The sequence below is a fragment of the Lynx rufus genome, unplaced genomic scaffold, assembly GCF_022079265.1.
Source record: "Lynx rufus isolate CCGP_SWC_20201006 ecotype Redwood Valley unplaced genomic scaffold, mLynRuf1.p SCAF_14, whole genome shotgun sequence".
Classification (NCBI taxonomy): Eukaryota; Metazoa; Chordata; class Mammalia; order Carnivora; family Felidae; genus Lynx; species Lynx rufus.
This window is the reverse complement of record NW_025814828.1, coordinates 26,312,612-26,334,217: the sequence shown is the minus strand read 5'-3', so window position 1 is coordinate 26,334,217 and position 21,606 is coordinate 26,312,612. Positions and strand designations below refer to the sequence as shown.

The following is a 21,606-nucleotide window of genomic DNA, read 5'->3' as shown; positions in this document are numbered from 1 at the left end:
TTTCTCGGTCTCCCTTGCGGGTAAATACATTAACGTGAATAAGTTCGGGCTGACAGGCTGTGACCATAAATGATGTTACCAACTTCTGGGGTGTACCCTTCAAGGAAACGGGTAGATCTTCCCCTTCCTGATGACTGGAATGTGATGCGGTGCTGAGCCACTCTGGACCAAACATGCTAGGTCAGCACTATAGGGATGGTGGAGCAAGAAGACAAAAGAAAAAGAAGAAGAAGAAGAAAAGAAAAGAAACTTCCGCTCACTCTGCGGAACAGAGCTGCCGTTAGTACTCTGCTTCTGCCGCGTAATAAGCAAAAGTCTCAGCGGCATACCACACTGCACATTTATTTCTCACTCATGGCTTTGTGAGCGGGCTCTCCCAGGGGCAGCTTTGTTCGGTACGAAACCCTGAACTCAAAGCAAGTTTTCTTTTTTAAAAAAATTTTTTTTCAACGTTTATTTATTTTTGGGACAGAGAGAGACAGAGCATGAACAGGGGAGGGGCAGAGAGAGAGGGAGACACAGAATCGGAAACAGGCTCCAGGCTCCGAGCCATCAGCCCAGAGCCTGACGCGGGGCTCGAACTCACGGACCGCGAGATCGTGACCTGGCTGAAGTCGGACGCTTAACCGACTGCGCCACCCAGGCGCCCCTCAAAGCAAGTTTTCTATCCGTGTTTGAACACGAGGGTGCCCACCACGTGGGGAGGGAGACAGGAGCGAACGGCTCCCTTTTGGGCCACATCCAGCTTCTAAAATGACTCTCAACACCAGAGTTGCTCTGCTGCTGGCTGTGGGTCAAGTCCAGCTCCACTCTAGTGTCTTTCTCAGACCCAGGTCAGAGGGAGATTGGGACTCTTAGGACACCGGCAGTTCCTTCCCATAGCAGCGGTTGGATCCAGTTTGCAGTTTTCCCCACAAGGGCAGACACAGCATCTTGAGCCCCCATCAGAGACACCAGCACCGGTAGGTGCGCTTCCCTCCTCAGTGGTCTGAATTTCAGCTCCACGCAGCCCCTTCTCTAAATATTTAAATTGTAATAATCCCAACGTCTCCCCTTGGTTGGTCCCCCTGGCTCTCAGCAGAGTGGCTGTTGGGCCACTGTAGCACAGTTGCTATCTCCGTCGTGTATTAAGCTCTCCTCTTGCATTTTCAGTTACCTAATTATCACTTTTTTATATTAAATTCTGTTAAATAATCGGGTGGCTTGTTCCCTGACATTACCCTGATCCAATGGACTAAATCCCACGCCTGTAAGACTGCCCTCAAAGAATTTTCTCTTTTGATGCATGTCATGATACCCTGCTCCCAGGACCTGTCACTCCTCTCGGTACCTATTTTTGTTACAGAATTCACTGTGCTGAACTGTCATCATTGTTTTTTTCTCATCCATCGCTATCCCAGGCCAATAGCTCCCTGAGGTCAGAGCACGTCTCCGTGTCTTCAGTCCCTGGCACGCAGGAAACTCTGAACATACGTTTGAATCAACGAATAAATGAATGAGAGAGAAAAAATAAGACAGGAGCAGAAGCAGTTAAGTGTACGCCATTTGGAAGGCTCACGTAGCGCCAAAATGAAAGAGAAAGTTATTTGGTAATGTGAGAAACTGGAGGGCTGTGGCTTCCAGCAGCGAACGCTGCTCCGAGCACACAGCGAGCTCTCAAATAAAACAAGAAAAAGAGAAAAGAAAGAAAAAACACCACAACGGGAATCGGACAACAGGATGAAAGGGCAGCTGAGACTTTCCAAAGAATACTTGGTGACTGGGAGAGAAGGGAGAAGGAAAGGGTTGGGACTCCTGGGGACGCCAAATTGGCCGTTCAGGCTCTGGAGGGAGGACCCGGTCTTAAGGGACACCTCCCACTTCCCAATCAGTCCTGCCCAACCCTTTCCCGGGTTTCATTTCTGGTTCCTCCGCCCACCCTTTCTCCGCCCCTTGCCTCTGGGAGGAAACAGGTAAAACACGGAGAACTGGGTCTTACTTCAGGAGCCGTTCTGAGCATGCGTCACTCCCCGTTCCGCGCAGCCGCAATAACTTCCGCTGTAACCGGTACCGCCCATTTTCGCCTTGGAGGAGCGTTTGCTCTGAGGGCAGCTGAGGCTGCCCTAATTGACCACCTTTCCTGTGGGCCCCCGCTCTCCAGTCGCTGTAGGAGAAGTCTCGCGAGATCGCCTTCGGCAGTCCCCAGCGGCGCCATCTTTGTGCCTGGCGAGCGACGGCACCCGACGAGAGTCCTGAAGCCGGCGGTTCGCTTGCCAAGCTCTCGCTGAGGCCGGATCCAGGAAATACGAGGCGGGCCTCGGTGGGAGGGACGCACGGAGGGAGGAGGGAGGGAAGGAAAGGGGGCGGCGGCGGCGGCGGCGGCGGCGGCGGCGGCTCTCACCAGACCGGGCCCCGCACGGCGCGCACCCGAGGGGGGTCGGGCGGGGAGGCGGCGCCAGCCCGGACCCCCCCGCGGGAGCAGGCGGCGGGCGAGAAGGCGAGGCAGCGGCAGCAGCAGACAGGGAGCAGCGGCTGCCGGGTGAGTGTCCCCAAGAAGGGCCCGGCACCTGTCCCAGTCGGGGCGTCGGGGGTGGCCCCTGGGTCGTCTCGGTGACCCAGCGCCCGGGCGCTAGGTGTGCGCTCGAATGCGGGCGTCCCGGGGGCTCGGCTCGGCCTGGGGTTGCGGCGGACACCGGGAATTGCGGGGCTGCTGGAGGTCTGCGCAGGGCCTGGCGCGCCCGCCCCAGACGCCCTGGGAGGCCGAGGAGAGAGGGAGTGGCCGGGGGCCTTGCTCGGCCTTCGCCCCCCAAGCAGAGGGGATGATGTCCTTCCTCGCCGCACCCTGGACATTGCGGAGAGTGAACGTCGGTGGACGGGCTTCAAGCCCCAGCAAGGCGTTTGCCGATGAGGACTAATCAGCATCAAGGTTGAGTCTCTTGAGGCTATTGAGAGATGTGGGGGAAGGTTAGTAGTAATAGTAATTGTTCTAAACGGGGGGTTGCAGTTGGTGGCAGGTGTGGAGTAAGGCGAAAACCTGGTGTCCGTTTTTTGTTTTGTTTTGTTTTAAAAAACAAAGATCGCACCGACAATCCTCTGAGGTCCGACAACAGATTAGTTATTCCCGGTTGGAGTTGTGTAGTTTAGTCCTGTGTGCCAGCTCATTAAAAAGGGCGTAAGAAACAGGATTTGGGGCGTTGGGATGAGGGATAAGGTGGGTTATCAAGTAGGCTGCATATAAAGTCAAAAGTTCATAGTGTTGATAAAAAGCATTTTTGTCTTTACGGAAATTTAATTTATTTAAATTGCTTAAGAATACTTGTCACCTTTGGTCCAGACGGGTTGTCAGTTCCATGTGTTCTTCAGTGACGTTTGTCAATCCGACAATAATTTTGGCATGCGATCTATTTAGTTCTGGTTTGTGAAAGAACAAGAATGAATGAGAAAGAAGAACAATTTGACAAAGTTAGCTTCTTCTCCTCACTTTCTCATTTTAGAAGAATAAAGGGATTTATTTTTTTCTTTGCCTTCTAAACGTTTTGCAATCGTACACCAGAACGTTTGTAAGAAGAAACAAACGTGTCAATCAAGAAAAGGCTTTTGAGATGAGAGGTTAGCTTTTAACAGTATTATTAAAGGCATCGTCACCCATGGTAAATTTTGTGATGACGTGAAGAATGCAAGCAAATCCATGTACACGTTTTCAAGCAGTGTCACATAGGAAGTTTTTCAACTTTAGTCCCCTAGCCCCATTTGCTTACCACTGGCTTAATCAAAGGAAACGACTTCCGTGAAGATAAATATTAAATATATGAGTTTCATCTTTATATTGGACAGAACAGAATAATCTGTGTTCTGTCACTCTGAATTTTCTTTCACATGTTGATTTGACACAGCCTTCTCAGTTACGTATATTTTTCATTGGCATATTCTGTGCAGCGTGTGTTGCAGCTAAGGAAGCTGGTATTGTGTATATTCAGGCACCGGGTTTGGTGGGTTACCTATAGCTCTCCTGTGCAGGTAACGTTATGCCTGTTGTACACATAACCACGCTAACCTCTCGTATTCTTCAGTAATTTTCCTCAGGAGGTTATATAGCTGGAAAATTGCAGACCTGGAGCCCACATTCATGTGTGTCTGATTTTAGAATGTGGGCTTTTTCTACTATACCCTGCAGAAGTGTGTGTGCTAAGTGATAAAAATTTCATGAAATGGAAATTTTTGTTACAAAGAAACCTTTCAGTTCTGTCGGTAATCTTGAAAGATTTCAGTGCTCTTGGTTGAAGATAATCTCAAGGTTTTGGGGTTTTTTTTTCCCTTCTTTTCAGACGTGTTCATTTTTTAGCCAGAGGTAACATTTTAACAGAAGTCTGCTGATTAGTAAGGATTCCCAGTAGCCGGTAGTGACCTATGTGAAATTCAGATGTTTTCAGTAACTTTGCCTCTAGTTTCAGCATGCCAGGATACTTCAAAGATCAAATATTTCGTTTATTCTGGTCCTGCATAGTTTTTCAAATTACATTACTAAAATAAAATACCAACTATTTCTAAGGGTTTGAATTTGCTTTATCATAGCTTGGAGGTATATACACACACGCACCCACCCACCTACCTTCTCCAACAAGTGGAGTATCTGATAACAGGCGCTGTTTTTCTTCTCTTTAATTTAGTCCAGAGGTTTTGGGGTTTTTTTTGTTTTTTAAAAAAATTTTTTAATGTTTATTTTTGAGACGGAGAGAGACAGAGCATGAACGGGGGAGGGTCAGAGAGAGAGGGAGACACAGAATCTGAAGCAGGCTCCAGGCTCTGAGCTGTCCGCACAGAGCCCGACGCAGGGCTCAAACTCACGGACCGTGAGATCCTGACCTGAGCCGAAGTCGGACGCTTAACGGACTGAGCCACCCAGGTGCCCCAGTCCAGAGGTTTTGGATCCACTTTGTCGTTTGCAGAAAATGTGGCAGCCATTCTGGGATCCAGTGTGATCTTCTGTAGGGCTAGGGGGTGAAAAATCTTCCCGGTTCCCAAGCAGTATCTGAGATGTCGGTGAAACAGCAGGAACATCTTGCCAGTGCATGGCCGATGGTCATTTTTGTCCTCTGATGGTCTCTGTTCTTGCATCTTTGATGTGCTGCTGAGTTTGCCTCCTGGCCATTATCTCTGCTCAGGAGAGATTTCAACTGGAAGGGGAGCAGCTAAAATAACACGGGGGAAGGAGGATGCGAAGTGTCTGGCACTCATCCTCCAGCAGGTCATTTCGTTAGGTTTACCTCTTGAATTAATTATCCCTGGTGGGGAGTCATGGGAATGTGATTATGGAGTTTGGGATTTACGGGGCCGTCCTTTAAGAAGTAACTTGTTTGGGGGGGGACCTGCGGTTAAGTAGCCTTGTCTGATGGAAACGTGGGCATTAGAGGCTGGTGGTAGAGTCTGAAGTCCTGTGCTCCTCAGGATGCATCTGTGTGTATGGGTTTGGAGCTTTGCTTGAAATAGTAACTTTCAGTCCTGCCAGGCAGTGTTTGGTCTGAATGAGCAAGTTTTTCATTATAGTTATACTCCCAAGAAAGAGTTAACTATCCTTCCTTATTTGTGAAGGTAATTACTCATGATATTTGGGCTATTGGGGTGAAAAAATTGACAAATGATAAAGTAACTGAATGCTCACTCAGTAAACAAAAAAGCTTTTTCTGAAATGATTTATAGTGCCATTGTACAAAAAAAAAAAGCACCAGGAAATTATCTCATATGTATTTCGAAGTATATCTTCCACATAATAAACATCAATCTATTACTATGGCCACAAATACTTGTTTATTTAAAAGTGAAATGGACCTGATGAAATACTGGAAACTGTCAAAATGAATTAATCCTAAATATTTGAGAACGGTGATTATAGTTTAATTCGTTGGCAATTCTATTGACTTATTTGGCCCTCCTCCACCATCCCACTTCCTGTGCCAAATTTCCCTGGGTTCCTTCCTCTCTTTTTACTACTAGTTGTTCCTGCTGGTACCTGGGAGCCCTTAGCCCCCTTGGTTTTAATTGTCCCTGAAGTCGTTGGCAGAGTGGATGCTGACAAGGAGGAAAACAAAACTCCTCTAGGTCCACTCCCCTTCTCCGAATCCCTGTGCTCTATGGGATCAAGAAGGACCTGGACAAGACCCCTTAGCGAACCTCCTCCATCCTTTATTGAAAAGGAGAGTGAGAGTAGCCAGAGTGAGAGGGGCAGTGTCAAGATCTTTGCCACCGTTTCTCTTTTTCTTTTCCTTCCCTCTCTTAGGCATGAAGAAGGAAAGTTTGTGAAAGCTCATCTGCTCCAGGAGTGGGCCCTGCTCTCTTGTCCTCTTCTGTCACCCATCCTGACCCTCACACTTTTCTCTTGCCCCTTTTTGCTGCCATCCCGCCCTTCATCCTGCTCTCCCGAGTAGGTCCTCCCTTCCGTATCCCAGGATCTCCTCCCGCCGCAGCTCTGCCTTTTTGTCCTAACTCGGAAGCCTCGTGCACTGCCAACTGCCATCTTCCCTGCCTTTTCTCCTGCTCTGCCTTGATCGTGGAAGCCTGGGCCTGTGGTCCTGGGGCGGGGGGTGAAGAATTGGTTGCTACTGGAGGGCTGAGTGGGGCAGGAGTAGTTGGTTTTATTCTAAAGGCGATTGCAAAATGAGTTTTCCCAGAGAAGCGTTGCCCGTGCAGGTTTGGTATTTTATTATACTTCGGTAACCTTATGGGTGTTTTAGTTTTTGTGGACTGGTTTGGAATCCTGCCACAAAGACCTTTGTTTGCTGGGAAGTCAAGTTCTGAGATTCAAGTAGATGATTTAGGAAATCCGTGTGTGCTCTAGAAGTTGTTGAGGGTTGCGTGCTTTTTGTTAATTACTCAGTGGGATGGTATGGAGCACACCTTTTCGCTGTCCACATTAGATGTGTTGTGCAGATCAGGTGGCTCTTCTGGGAGATAAACAGATAGCCTTTTTAGATGGTCAATGAAGCAGTTTTGAATTCATGCACATGTTTTGAAATATAGTTGTTCAGTCTATCCCAGGTTAATATTTGTTCTCAAAGCAGATGTTACCGTGTTGTGGAAAGAACAGAGTTTTGCTTTGTCATAAAAGCCGTATCTTGTTCCCACTATCTCTTGTTGCCGTTTTGAAACTTTTCAAGGGTATTTGAACTGTAGCAGTTATTTTAGACCCGTTTACTTAATGGTAAACCAGGACTGTGTTTGTTTTACCTGAAGGTTTTAAAATAAAGTTTTATTAGTCTGTTGTTGGAGTTCCATGCCGTTACCACTGTTTGCAGTGTTCGGACAAGTGAAGGATTTCGAAGTGTTAAAAGCAAAGCGGAATACATTTTAAATTTGTTCCGTATAAATGTGTTCAGTCTTGGCTTGGTTGAAAGATGCATTTCTACTGAAAGGCAAGATAGGTCTCTCTCTCTCTCTCTCTCTCTCTCTCTCTCTCTTTTTTTTAAATCTCCAAATCACTCTTGTTTTAAAAATGGAGTAAGCACCCTTTATTTCAGAGTTTGCCAAATTATTTAATTATACCCAGAGCACAGTGGTTAAAAACATCTCTGGGGTAAAATGCTCAAATGTTCAAATCTTACTTTTGACACTAGCTCTGTGATCTTAGGCAAGTTGCTTAATCACTGACCTGTTTCCTCATTTTTGAAATTGGGGTAGTGTAATATTTACCTCACAGGGTTTTTGTGAGGATGAAATGAGCCAGACAGAGGATGTATCGTGCATATTTACAACATAACTAGCAATGGTAAAGACTCAAGAAGAGTCAGTTTTTCGTAGTACACGGTCATCATCATTGTCGCTACTGCTATTACTAACTTCTGAGATGAGACCCCTTCTGTGCTGGATGTGTGTGTCTGTGTGTGTGTGTGAGTGAGGGAGAGGGAGAGGGAGAGAGAGAAAGAAAACATTTGTGTATTTGGTAGTAATTTTTAAAAATTATTTATAAAGTTTAAAAAAAAATTTTTAATGTTCATTTATTTTTGAGAGAGAGAGACAGTGTGAGCAGGGGAGGGGCAGAGAGAGAGGGAGACGGAATCGGAAGCGGGCTCCGGGCTCGGAGCTGTCAGCACGGAGCTGACACGGGGCTCGAACTCCCAAACCATGAGATCATGACCTGAGCCAAGGCCGGACGTCCAACAGACTGAGCCACCCAGGCGCCCCTTATTTGTTTCTTTTAGTGGGAGAGAGAGCGCGTGAGTATGGGAGAAGGGCAGAGGCAGAGAGAGAGGGAATCTTAAGCAGGCTCCATGCTCAGTGTGCAGCCTGACGCAGCGCTGGATCCCCTGTCCCTGGGGTCACATGAGACTTGAGCTGAAGTCAAGAGTCGGATGCTCAACCAACTGAGCCACCCAGGCGCCCCTGGGTAGTCCTTTTTAGCGCAAAGCTGATGGAGGGGGGCAGGGAGAGCCGCATATTAACTGCTGGATACATCCAAAATTGGCTGTAGTATAGGAAATGCGTAAAATATTGAACTAATTTCTTTCAGTAACACCATTCCTATTATGTTAAGTATAAGAAACTGTGCCGCCTTGGTATATGAGCAAAACTGGATTGTGTGAGTAACTGCAGTGTCTTTTATTAAAATTCATTTAATTATCTCGGCATCTATAAGGCCAAATTCTGTGTGGAGGGAGCCTCAGTTTCTAAATGGTCCATTTATAGGACTATTTTTTTGCAATTCATCACCATTTTCTCACAGAGATAATGTCACGTAAGGCCTTCAGATTCCCAGGCCAGTCCCACATATCTGAATTTGAAGACTGATAGTGGTATACAAACTAACTTCTTTGTATAACAGTGTCTCAACAAGAGTCTGCATTGAGTGCAGGAGGTACTGTAAGATTATGAATACAATCTTGAAGATGGGATGGGGGAGTCACATTCCTTCAGGATCCTAGCAAGGACTCCCAAGTCGTGGGCAGAGGGCTTGCTTCTCTAGTGGATGCAGAGGACGGGGTGAGTAGTGGGACCTAGTCTCTAGAAGGCCCAACTTTTTTCCTGGTGTGGGTCTTCAAAAGGCTGTTTAGTATAGCGGTTGCCCTCAAACCTCTGTTCCTTCACTTACAGAACTTCTCTCATCTGTAGATTGTACTTATTAGTACTGTACTGCCTACCTTATAGGTTCTTGGGAGGGTTCGGCGTGGTAATATATATAAAGCACTTAAAATACCAGCTAGCCCATAGGCCAGTGCACAAGTAATGTTACACGTATATTTATTATTAAGTGTTACTGTGTTACAGCCTCTAAAATACCCCTCTCTGCTTGGCTGTCCACTGCCTGTGTCTTCTATACTTAAATAGTATTGTTCCCCCTTTCCACTGAGAAATGGTTTCATAGCTTTTCATTTTCATAACTGCCTAACGTAAGCATCTTTTTTTTTCTTTGAAGCTTTTCCAGGCTTTATTTAGTAATATTGGAAAAATAGGTAACACTTTTTTAAAAAGTCTTTTTTCATAAATGTGCCCATCTCACCTGTTTAGGCCTGGTGAAGATACTGACTGGACATTTTGATTGTTTTAGAATTGATGTAAAATTTCTCAACTTTTAGTAGTTTTTGCTGTCAAAATTTTCTTTTTCAGTAAGCTTTTTATTTTGAAATAACTTTAGATTTACGGAAAAGTTGCAAAGACGGTACAGAGTTTCCATATACCCTTCACCCAGGTGTACGGAACCATGGTATATTTGTCAAAACTAAAGACATTAACATTGGTACATTTCTATCAACTAAAGTGCAATTTTATTTGATTTCATTAGCTTTTCCAGTAATGTCCTTCTTCTGTGCCAAGATCCAATCCAGGATACCATGTTGCATTAGTTGTTAAGTCATTAGAAATTTTTTTTTTTTAATGTTTATTTTTGAGAGAGAGAACCCACGAACTGCGAGATCACGACCTGAACCGAAGCCGGAAGCTCAACCGACTGAGCCACCCAGGCTCCCCAATTGTTAAGTGATTTTTTTTTCTTTTTCTTTTTTTTTTTTTTTTTTACATTTATTTATTTTTCGAGAGACATAGAGAGACAGAGCCACCCAGGCACCCCTGTTAAGTCACTTTTAATGTTTGTATTTATATCATTAAGACCTCCCATTTCTTTAGTGAATAAGTGTCTGTGGCCCTAAAACCATGTTGTGTATTAAGTTTTCTGCAGATCTTCAGAAGGCCAGGCGTTTCCCTGGGGATTGCAAGTGTAGGGATACATCTTGGTGCTGAACTTTATAGTTTGAAATAAAAAGAGAGGGTCCTATGATAGTGGAAAGAATGCTATGGAGATAGAGTGGAGACCAAAGCATGTATAGAATTTAAAAATATGTTTTTACAGGACTAAATGGGTTGTTGTATGCGTACACTTTTGATGGAGTTAGCTTCACAATGACAAGCCATTCTTTTCCAGCTGATAAAGTTGGGGTGCCTCGGTGGTTCATTCGGTTCAGCGTCCAACTCTTGAATTTGGCTCATCATCCCAAGGTGGTAGGATCGAACCCCATGTCAGGATCCTGGTTGAAATTCTCTCTTTCTCTCTCTCTCTCTCTCTCTCTCTCTTTTTCTTTCTCTATTTCTCTGCCCCTCCCTGCTCATGTTCTCTCTCTCTCTGTAAAATAAGAAAAATTTAAAAATGTTAAAGTTACATAGAAAGCATACTTTCTTCATATTGGATATAGAAGTTAACTGGAATGAATTTTAGAAGTTAATTTTTTAAAACTGATTTAATAAGAAAATTAATATTAAGTTAGTACAAAAATTTATTGTCACAGATTTAGCACTTTTTTTTTTTTCACTGTGTACGGATTTCAGGTTATCATTATTGGTTCTTTTGGTCTTTTTCAGGGACACTTTATGCTATAGGTGCCATTGTCATTCTAAATGACGACGCATGCCACACAGAGTTATTTAGTGTAAACAGAAAGTTATCGGTTGGTTGCACATCGTGAACTTTACTTTTAGAAAGTCTTATCTTTTCTGCTCCAGAAATAGCTTTTGGCTATAAGTCTTGGATGGCACAGAAATTAATTTTGAGTTGGTAACACTTGGCTGAAAATGTTTAAATTGAATATAGCCTTATTGAGGGACACTGCCAGTAAACAAATTCTCTTGCTGGGTGGCAGTCCTCTAGAACTTAAAGAAATTGGGAGAGTGATGAACTTAAATAACTTTGTTTTTACTTAGGGAGAGCTGCTTCTGACCTTGGACAAATCGCCCGACTCAAAGGAGTTTGTTTTCTTCATTTATAAAATTAGGAGATTTGACTATAGGTGTGAGTCTGTTAGTTGATTTCTAACATTTCAAAGACCTTCTTACTTAATAAAAATATCAAGTGGCTTGTCTTAGATCTGTATGAACCAATACTACTCACTAAGTCTAGATATAAATCAATTTACCTTTTTGGATTTGAGTAGTATCAAACCAATTTTACTGTAAGTTTGAGAGTTCCTAGCTGGTTTGGCACCTCTGTGAATACTTTTTGCTAGTTAGCATGTTGTCTGATACCTGCTTTTGAAGTTCTTGTTAGTTATTTGATTTCTTTGCCCTGAAGCAGTGAACTTCAGACTTTTTTACTCCCCCATCCTTTAACAGATTTTGAAAAATAAGTACTCCTTCATACTTAAAAAAGAACTTATTAAAAGTTCACTAAATGTGCAGAAAGCATATGTCAGTGGTAAATAGCTCAGTGAATTTTTACCGAGCACACTTTTGTCCCAGATCAAGAAAGTGAACATTATCAGTCGTGTAGAAGCTCCTCTGTGTGCCTGTCTGATCACTTACTACCCTACACCCCCAGGCATTTCCCTGACCTTTTTTTTTTTTTTTTAAATAACCGGAAGTTTGTACCTTTTACTTTCCTTCACCATTTTCCTGACATTTAACATCATATAGTTTTGCCTACTTTTGTGCTTCATATAAATGGAATCCTAGTATACTCTTGGGCAACATTATGAATGTGGGACTTATTTATATATTGTGTATAGTTGTATACTGTATCTTCTCAGAGCGTGTGATAAGATTGGTTTTATTTCTTCTTTAAAGTTATGATAGAACTGAGTCCTGAAGCCATTTAGACCTAGAGTTTGCTTTGTCAGAAAGGTTTTAAGTACAGATTGAATTTTTAAAGTAGTAGTAGTATACTTCAGGGTTTTTTTGGTTTTTTGGTTTTTTTAATTGAGGTATAAACATAACCTATAACATACCAGTTATTTATCTATTTAAAAAAGTTAATGTTTACTTTTGAGAGAGAGAGAGAGAGAGACAGAGACATTGCATGAGCGGGGGAGGTGCAGAGAGAGGGAGACCTAGAATCCGAAGCAGGCTCCAGGCTCTGAGCTGTCAGCTGAGAGCCCAGTGTGGGGCTTGAACTCACGAACCCTGAGAACATGACCTGTGCCAAAGTCAGACGCTTAACCGACTGAGCCATCCAGGCGCCCCGTATAACATACCAGTTTAGTTCCAGGCCCACAACACAATGATTCCATATTTGTATATATTGCAAAATGTTCACCACAATAAGTTTAGCTAACATCTGTCACCGTACATAGTTATTACTCTAATTTTTTTCTTTTGATGAAGACTTTTTTTCAAAACTCTTTATTTATTTTTGAGAGAGAGAGACTGACTGAGGCCACAGGCAGGGGAGGTGCAGAGTGAGAGGGAGACACGGAATCTGAAGCAGGCTCCAGGCTCCGAGCTGTCAGCACAGAGCCAGATGCGGGGCTCAAACCCACAGACCATGAGATAATGACCCGAGTTGAAGTGGACATTGTAACTCACTGAGCCACCCAGGTGCTCCACTTTTGATGAAGACTTTTCAGATTTACAGTCTTAGTAACTTTCACGTGTACAGTACTGCATTATTAACTATCGTTGCCATGCTGTACATTACATCCCCAGGACTCATTTATTTTATAACTGGAATTTTGTACCTTTAACCTCCTTCATCCATTTGCCTCCCTCTACTTGCTGTATGTGGCAGCCTCTAATCTAATCTGTTCTCTGTGTCACTGAGTTTTGTTTTTTTTTTAAGATTTTACATATAAGTGAGATCATATGGTATTTTACTTTCTTTCTTGGCTATTGTAAATAATGCTGCAGTGAATACAGGAGTTAGTGTTTTTTCTATTTTTGGGTAAATACCCAGAAGTGGAATTGCTGGATCATATGATAGTTCTATTTTTAAGTTATTGAGAAACCTCCAACCTCTTTTCCATAGTGGCTGCTCCATTTGCATTCCCACCAGCAGTAGATAGGGTTCCATTTTCTCCACATCCTTGCCAGCACTTGTTATTTCTTGTTTTTTTTTTTTTGATATTAGCCATTCTTTTTTTATTTTTTAATGTTTATTTATTCAGTATTTATTTTGAAAAAAAAATTTTTAACATTTATTTATTTTTGACAGAGAGACAGAGCATGAGCAGGGGAGGGTCAGAGAGAGGGAGACATAGAATCTGAAGCAGGCTTCGGGCTCTGAGCTGTCAGCGCAGAGCCTGACACGGGGCTTGAACTCAGGAACCGTGAGATCATGACCTGAGTCGAAGTCAGATGCCCAACCGACTGAGCCACCCAGGCGCCCCTATTTAGTATTTATTTTGAAAGAGAGAGAGAGAGAGAGACACAGACAGAAAATCCCAAGCAGGCTCTGCGCTGTCAGTGCCCGGAGCCTGACATTGGACTTGATCTCATGAACCACAAGATCATCACCTGAGCCAAAATCAAGAGTTGGATGCTTAACCAACTGAGCCACCCAGACACCCCAACATTAGGCATTGTGACAGGTGTGAGATATTATCTCATTGTGGGTTTTTTTTCCACTTTTTTCTTTTTTTGAAGTAACCTCTGTGCCCAATGTGGGTATCAAACTCATGACCCTGAGATCAAGAGCCACGTGCTCTACCAACTGAGCCAACTTGGTACTCCTCATTGTGCTTTTGATTTGCATTTCCCTGATCATTAGTGATGTTGAGCATCTTTTCATGTAGCTTTTGGCCATCTGCATGCCTTGTTTAGAAAACTGACTAATCAGAACTTCTGCCCATTTTTAAATTAGGTTGTTTGTTTTTTTACTGTTGAGTTGTAGGAGTTCTTCTCAGAGATCTGATTTGCAAATCTTTTCTCCCTTTCAGTAGGTTGTCTTTTCACTTTTGTTGATGATTTCCTTTGCTCTGCAGCAGCCTTTTAGTTAGGTGTAGTCCCACTTGTTTGCTTTGCTTTTTGTTGCCTTTGCTTTTGGAGCCAGATTGAGAAAAATCATCACCAACTCTGATGTCAAGCTTATTACTGCCTATGTTCTCTTCTAGAAGTTTTATGGTTTCGTGTGTTATATGTTCAAGTCTTTAATCGATTTTGAGTTCATTTTTGCATATGGGGTAAGATAGTGATCCAGTTTCATTCTTTGCCTGTAGCTGTCCAGTTTTCCTGACAGACGTTATATTTTTAAAATTTTTAAAAAGTGTTTATTTTTTTTATTATTTAAAAAAAAAATTTTTTTTTCAACGTTTATTTATTTTTGGGACAGAGAGAGACAGAGCATGAATGGGGGAGGGTCAGAGAGAGAGGGAGACACAGAATCAGAAACAGGCTCCGAGCCATCAGCCCAGAGCCTGACGCGGGGCTCAAACTCACGGACCGCGAGATCGTGACCTGGCTGAAGTCGGACGCTTAACCGACTGCGCCACCCAGGCGCCCCTAAAAGTGTTTATTTTTGAGAGAGAGAGAGAGAGACAGAGCATGAGCGGGGGAGGGACAGAGAGAGACAGAGACACAGAATGTGAAGCAGTCTCCAGGCTCTGAGCTGTTAGTGCAGAGCCCGACGTGGGGCTCAAACTCACTAACCGTGGGATCATGACCTGAGCCGAAGTTGGACACTTAACTGACTGAGCCACCCAGGTGCCCCATTCTTTTTTCTTTTCTTAATTTTTCTTTTCATATTTGTTTATTTTTGAGAGAGAGAGAGAGAGTGTGAGTGGGGAAGGGGCAGAGAGAGGGAGACAGAATCTGAAGCAACCTGCCAAGAGATTATCAAAGAGACTCTCCTTCCTTCCCTGTGTGTTCTTGGCTCCCTTGTCATAAATTAATTGACCATATATGCTTCAGTTTATTTCTCAGCTGTCTATTCTGTTCTGTTGGTCTGTGTGTTTGTTTTTATGCCAATACCATGCTGTTTTGATGATTATAGCTCTGTAATATAGCTTGAAATCCTGGAGTTTGATGCCTTCAGCCTTGTTCCTTTTTCTCAAGATTGCTTTGGCCATTTTGGGGTCCTTTTGAGGTCAGTCCTACACATTTTAGGATTGTTCTATTTGTATGAAAACTGCCATTGGTATTTTGATAGGGATTGCATTGACTCTGTAGATTGCTTTGGATGGTTATGGACATTTTCACAATATTCTTCCGATCTATGAGCGTGGAATATCTTCCCATTTGTGTCTTCCCTTTCTTTCATCAGTGTCTTATAATTTTCAGTGTACAGGCAGGTCTTTCACCTCTTTAAATTTTTTCCTACATATTTTATTCTTTTTGATGTAATTGTAAATCGGTTTGTTTTCTTAATTTCTCTTATAGTTTGTTATTAGTTAATAGAAATGCAACAGATTTCCGTGTATTGATTTTGTTTTCTGCAAGTACTGAATTCGTTCGTTAGTTCTAACAATTTTTTGGTGGAGTCTTTAGGGTTTTCTCTACATAATATCATGTCATCTGCAGATAGTGACAAGTTTTTACTTTTTCCTTAACAATTTGAATGCTTTTTATTTTTTTCTTGCTTAATTGCTCTGCTAAGATTTCTGATACTATGTTGAATCAAAGTGGTGAGAGTGGGCATCTTGTGTTGTTCCTGATCTTAGAGGAGAAGCTTTGAGCTATTTACCGTTGGAGTATGATATTAGCTGAGAGCTTGTCATACATGTCCTTTGTTATATTGAGGTGTGTTCCCTTTATATCCACTTTGTTCAGAGTTTTTATCATAAAAGGATGTTGAATTTTTTTTTTTTTGCACCTATTGGGATGATCATATGATTTTTATCCTTTATTTTCTTAATGTGATATATAACGTTGGTTTATTTGGATTCTTGTGTGCCTGGAATAAATCCCATTGATTCTGGTGTATGGTCTTTTTCACGTATTGTTGAATTTGGTTTGTTAATATTTTGTTGACGATTTTACATCTATGTTCATCAATGATACTGGCTTATAGTTTTATTCAGTTGTGGTGTCCTTGTCTAGTTTTGGTATCAGAATAATGCTGGCCTTATAAAATGAGTCTGGAAGTGTTCTATTTTGGGGGGAAGAGTTTGAGAATGATTGGTGTTCTTTGAATGGTAGAATTCACTAGTGTCACTGTCCTGGCGTTTTGCTCATTGGGAGGTTTTTGATTATCAATTCAATCTTCCTAGTAATTGTTCCACTTATTTATTCTTTCATGATTCAGTCTTACAAGGTTGCATGTTTCTAGGAATTTATCCATTTCGTCTAGGTTTTTCAGGTTGTTTGCATGTAATTGTTCATTGTAGTCTCTTATGATCCTTTGTATTTCTGTGGTATCTGTTGTAATGTATTGTTTGATTTCTATTTTTATGTATTTGAGCCCTCTTTTTATTGTTGTTGAGTCTAGCTAACGGTTCTCTATTTTTTCCGCAGAACCAGCTCTTAGTTTTATTGATCTTTACTGTTGTTTCTTTTGTCTTTATTTCACGTGTTTCTGGTTTGTTCTTTGTTATCCTTCATTGTCCTGAGTCTGGACTTGCCCCCACCCTGTCCCAGTTCCTTGAGATCTGTTAAGCTGTTTGAGAGCTTCCTCTTTTCTTTTCCTTTCCTTTCCTTTCCTTTCCTTTCCTTTCCTTTCCTTTCCTTTCCTTTCCTTTCCTTTCCTTTCCTTTCTTTTCTCTTTTTAAAAAATATATATAGGTATTTGTTGCTTTGAACTTTTCTGTTAGAACCGCTTTTGCTGCATTGCATAAATCTTGGTATATTGTATTTTACATTTTCATTTGACTCAAGGTACTTTTTTAAAAAGTTTTTAAATTCTAGTTAACATACACTCTAGTATTAATTTCAGGTGTACAATATAGGTCACCACTTCCATGCGTCACCTGATGCTCATCACAAGTGCCCTGCTTAATCCCCACCACCAATTTCACCCATCCTTCCATCCACCTCCCGTCTGGTAATCATCAGTTTGCTCTCTATAATTAAGAGTCTGTTTCTTGGTTTGCCTCTCTCTCTTCTTTTTTTTTCCTTTGCTCATTTGTTTCTTAAATTCCACATGAGTGAAATCATAAGCTGTTTGTCTTTCTCTGATTTATTTAGCTTAGCATAATATTCTCTAGCTCCACCCATGTCGTTGCAAATGGCAAGATTTCATTCTTTTTTTTTTTTTTTTATGGCTGAGTAATATTTCATTATATATTCCAGGAACTTCCATACTATTTTCCAGAGTGGCTGTCCGGGTTTCCATTCCCACCAACAGTGCAAGAGGGTTCCCCTTTCTTTTCATTCTTGCCAACACCTGTTGTTTCTTGTATTGTTGAGTTTAGCCATTCTGACAGGTGTGAAGTGATACGTCATTGTAGTTTTAATTTGCATTTCTCTGATCAGTCATGTTGAGCATCTTTTCATGTGTCTTTTGCCATCTGTATGTCTACTTTGGAAAAATGTGTATTCGTGTCTTCTGCCTGTTTTTTAATTGGATTATTTGTTTTTGAGGGTTGTTTTTTTTTTTTAATGTTTGAGAGAGAGTATGAGACTGAGCATGAGCAGGGGAGAGGGCAGAGAGAGGGGGAGAGAGAAAATCCCAAGCAGGCTCTATGCATTCAGTTCAGAGCCCAGCACGGGGCTCCATCCCAGGACCTGTGAGATTATGACCTGAGCTGAGATTAAGAGTCAGACAGTCAACTGACTGAGCCACCCAGTTGCCCCTTGAGTATTGAGGGTTTTTTTGTTTTTGTTTTTTTAGTTTATTTTGAGAGAGCACATGCATCTGGGTGAAGGGCAGAGAGAGAGAGAATCCCAAGCAGGCTCCGGACCACCAGTGCAGAGCCTGAAATGGGGCTCAAACCCTCAGACTGTGAGATCATGACCTGAGCTGAAACCAAGAGTTGGACATTTAACCAACCGAGCCACCCAGGTGTTCCAGATGTTGAGTTTTATAAGTTATATTTTGGATACTAACCCTTTATCAGTTACATCATTTGCAAATATTTTCTCCCATGCAGTAGGTTGCCTTTTAGTTTTATTGTTTTCTTTGCTGTGCAGAGGTTTTTGTTTTGATATAGTCACCAGAGTTGTCTTTGGCTTTTGTTTCCCTTCCTCAGACATATCTAGAAAGAAGTTAACTGTGGCTGATGTCAAAGAAGTTACTGCTTGTGTTCTTTTCTAGGATTTTTGTCGTTTCAGGTCTCATGTTTAGGTTTTTTATCCATTTTGAATTCATTTTTGTGTATGGTGTCAGAAAGTGGTCTAGTTTCATTCTTCTGCCTGTTGCTGTCCACTTTTCCCACCACCATTTGTTGAAGAGACTGTCTTTTTCCCATTGGGTATTCGTTCTTGTTTTGTTGAAGACTAATTGTATAATTGGGGGTTCATTTCTGGGTTTTCTATTCTGTTACATGGATCTATGTGTCTGTTTTGTGTCAGTACCATACTGACTTGATGACTACAGCCTTGTAATACAGCTTGAAGTCCGGAGTTGTGATGCCTCTAGCTTTGCTTTGCTTTTTGAACATTGCTTTGGCAATTTGGGGTCTTTTGTGATTCCATACAAATTTTAGGGTGGGTTGTTCTAGCTCTGTGAAAAATGCTGGTGGTAATTTTGGTAGGGATTGCATTAAATGTGTAGATAGCTGTCTCATGGTATTTTTTTTTTCTCTCTTTTGAGTTCTTTGTTGACACATTACTTCAGTATTTGTGAATTTGCTGTTTTTGTTCTTGCAGTTGGTTTCTAGTTTCATACAATTGTAGTTGGGAAAAGATGCTTAATATGGCTTTATTTCTTCTTATAACCATTTGGTAAATCTCATATTTATTAAAATTTGTTTTAGCTGGAGTTCCAAATGTATTGGCATTACGGTTATACTCTTTTATCATTTAATGTGTACGGATGGCTTAGTGATAAAACTCCCTTTTATTTTTTATTTTTTTTTAAATAGACTTGAACGTACAATGTAGTGGTTTTTAATACATTCACACAGTTGTCCACCATCATCATAAGCAATTTTAGAACATTAGCTTTCATTCCCTATTATCCCCCAGCCCCTTCCCTCCTCATCAGTCCTAGGTAATTACAAATCTTTTTTGCCCCTTATAGATTTGTTTCTTCTGAAATCTTCACGTAAATGGAATCATACAATATGTGCTACTTTGTGACCGGCTTCTTTCACTGAGCATCATGCTAAGTTTCTTCTGTATTGTAGCATGTGTCAGTTTTATATTTTTATTGCGAGAAAATAGTACACTGGGTGGATATATCATTTTATTCATTCATCAGTTGATGGACATTTGGGTGGTTTTTACTTTTTGGCCATCATGAATAATGCTGTCATGAACATTCATGTACAAGTTTTTGTCCAAATGTATATTTTCATCTCTCGGGCATTTTTCATTCTTACTACTGAGTAAGTGTATCTTTTCCTGCTTTTTAAAAATAATTTGCATGGGGAGGTTTAGCAATTAATAGTAATTTTCCCCAAAAAACACTATATTTTGTTAATATCTGCTTTTATGTACACTATTTCCTTTTACTTCTTTAGGGTTTATTTTGCTTTTCTTACTGCTTAACAGTGGTAGTTAGGTATTAATTCGCAACCTCATTTCCAACACAGGGATTTAAAACTATCATTTCATGTTCAAGTATTGCTCTACCTGAATCCCATAATTTTTGATAGGTAATATTTTCATTATTTCACATCATTTTCTAATTTCCATTGCAGTTTCTTCTTTGATCAGCGAGTTATTGAAAACTGTACTTCTTGGGCCGTGTGGGTGGCTCAGTCAGTTAAGCATCTGACCCTTGATTTCAGCTCAGGTCATGATTTCACAGTTTGTGAGATCGAGCCCTGTGTTGGGTTCTGTGCTGTCAGCACAGAGCCTGCTTGCAATTCTGTTTCCTTCTCTCTCTACTCCTTCCCCACACGCGTTCTCTCTCTTTCTCAAAATAAGTAAATATTTTTTTAAAATATTTCTTAAATTCTAGTAATAATGAGAATTTTCTAAGTATCCATATTTTGTAATTGGTTTCTGGCTTTATCACATTTTCCTTAGATAACTTCTCTCTCTTTTTTTTTTTTTAACGTTTATTTATTTTTGAGACAGAGAGAGACAGAGCATGAACTTGGGAGGGTCAGAGAGAGGGAGACACAGAATCTGAAACAGGCCCCAGGCTCTGAGCCATCAGCCCAGAGCCCGACGCGGGGCTCGAACTCACCAACCGCGAGATCGTGACCTGAGCTGAAGTCGGACGCTTAACCGACTGAGCCACTGCAGGCGCCCCAACATTTTATCATTTTTGAAGTGACTCTTTTAACTATAGGGATGCTTTTTCTTTGATGTCTGTTTGGTGTCTGAAACTAATTTAGCTGTTGCATCTTTATTGTGGCTCATGTTTGCATGATGTATTTTTCTTTCCTTTTCCTTTTAATCTTTTTGTGTTATATTTTAGGTGACTCTCTTGAAAACAACCTCTATTTGTAGGGATTTTTTTAAATCCAGTCTGATAATGTTTCTTTCTTTTCTTTTTTTTTTGAACATTTAATTGATTCACATTTAATATGATTACTGTTATTTTGAGATTACTTCCAGCATTTCTGAACATTCCAGTTTACCTGTTCTGTATTTCTTTTTCTCTTCCGTTATTTTTGTATCAGTTTTTCCATTATTGGTTCAGATACCACATATTTATTTTAATTCTTTTTGTGATTACCCCAGCATGTACAGCATGTGTATTTGATTTATCAAAGTCTAGTGTTAAGTGATACTTTCACTTTCCTCTTGGTTGAAGCAAGAACATTAAAACTCCTTAGTTCCATTTAACCACCTCCTGACATACATGCTTTGTCCTGTAATTTCATTTTCTGTAAATTTTTTTTTTACAAAAGGCATACATATTTAATATACATAATGAGTTTGGAGTTAAGTTTCTATATGCATTTTAAACTCCACAAGACAGTATTTTATACAGTGTTCCATTAGATTTTAAACCCATTTCCTTAACACTTGCATGGTTCTTCATTCTTTTCTGCATCTCTGAGCTTCCAATTTGGATCGGTTTTCTTTTGCTTGTGATTTCTGAGTGGGGTTTGCTGGAAGTGAACTTTGTTTTTATTTGAGAATATACTTCATTTCCATTTCTTTAATGTTTATTTGTTTTGATGGGGGGCGGGGTGGTGCAGAGAGAGAAAGATCAAGAATCCCCACCAGGCTCTGCACAGTCAGCACAGGGCCTGATGCAGGGCTGGAACCCACACACTGTGAGATCATGACTGGAGCCGAAATCAAGAGTTGAACACAACGGACTGAGCCACCTAGGAGCCCCTTCATTTCCATTTTTGGTGGATATTTTCTCTGCACTGGAATACTAGGTTGGCAGTTTTTCTTTCTGCTCCTTAGAGATTGTTTTATTAGCTTTGATTTATATTG

General features: G+C 41.4%; 1 protein-coding gene across 6 annotated transcripts in view; it reads left to right on the top strand.

Annotated features, from left to right (window-relative positions):
- Positions 1–2,360: 2,360 nt before the first annotated feature.
- TAB3 (TGF-beta activated kinase 1 (MAP3K7) binding protein 3) overlaps positions 2,361–21,606 on the top strand; it is an 87,896-nt gene continuing 68,650 nt past the window's right edge. For 3 of the 6 annotated variants that reach the window (XR_006961439.1, XR_006961438.1, XM_047076048.1), the window contains exon 1: positions 2,361–2,518. The gene's annotated coding sequence lies outside the window, so the exon portion shown is untranslated. Of the gene's footprint in view, positions 2,519–2,570; positions 2,944–21,606 lie in introns of those variants that run through there. The other 3 variants (XM_047076047.1, XM_047076043.1, XM_047076044.1) reach the window with 2 other exon arrangements.